The sequence below is a fragment of the Ursus arctos genome, unplaced genomic scaffold (assembly GCF_023065955.2).
Source record: "Ursus arctos isolate Adak ecotype North America unplaced genomic scaffold, UrsArc2.0 scaffold_6, whole genome shotgun sequence".
NCBI lineage: Eukaryota > Metazoa > Chordata > Mammalia > Carnivora > Ursidae > Ursus > Ursus arctos.
In genome coordinates, this window is record NW_026623078.1 from 53602222 (window position 1) to 53603393 (window position 1172).

Sequence of the window (1172 nt, forward strand, 5' to 3'; positions counted from 1 at the left end):
GTATTCCACCCCCCAGCCCCCAGCAAGCTCGCTAAAGCACAATATATCCCTCAGGTCCCAGGGGTCTGGTAATTTCTTGATCTCTCTCCTATTAAATAATAAAAATTCAACTGAGTAAATTTTCAAGACAATAATTGGCTTTACTGAATGATTCATGAATCAGGCCAGCATCCCATCTAGCAAATCGAAAGAAGCTCCAAAGGGCTACAGATAGGGAAAGGTTTTTAAAGGCAAGACAAGGAAGTCATAAAAAAATAAATAAATAAAAAATGAAAAAGATTATTTTGGGCAAGATCACCTCCCTCTGGCGGACAAAAAGACCTTCCTTAATTGCTGAATTCTCTTACCAGTGCTAACCAGGAAATTCCAGACTGACCAGTTAAGATGACATTCCTGGGAAGGGTTGAAACTGCAATTAGGTGAGGTATTAAGTCCCAGTTTAATGATGTGGGTCTAGCACAAGGGACTCCATAATGGGCCTGTTGATTCTTTTACCCCTCTCTTATTCTGGGAATTCCATACCCTCTTCTTACTCCAGTGCTCTGAGGGCCTAGGATGTGCCAGTGGTGGGGCCAGGTGCCAGAGGGTTTCAAAGACTCTGACCCAACACATTTCCTGTCCTCCAGGAGTTCATCAGAGGGGAGAACAAAGCAGTCAGGTTTCCAATCCCGGCTTCATGGGGGAATGGCTGTGTGGCCTTGGCTGAGACACTTCCAGGGACACTTCCCCTTTCTTCACCTACAACATAGGGAGAGTAATGCATCCCTTCCAGGGCTGTTTTGAAAATGCCACCGTGCAATCTAGCTCTCAGGATTTACGCAAGAATTTTTCTGTGCTGTTTTGCCTGTCGGGAAAAAAATGGAACAGCCTCATAAGGAATGGAACTTATTTCTCTCCAAAGATATGCAAACACATTGGAGATAAAAAATAGTACATGGCAATACAGATTATATTCCGAAAGGCAGACAGAAAAGCAGCTTGGGGAGTTTTTCAGTTCTATTGGTAGTTAACCCCCAGCTTGCTGGGTCAAAGGTGAAAGGTGATGTCCCTGGTCAGACTTCGGTGTCACCACTAGGGGGCGCTCGTGTGTGGAAACAAAAAGGGCCTGATCGCAAAGTGACACGGCTTTCCCTGGCGTGGGTAGAAAAGACAGAACACAGCTAATTGTCAAG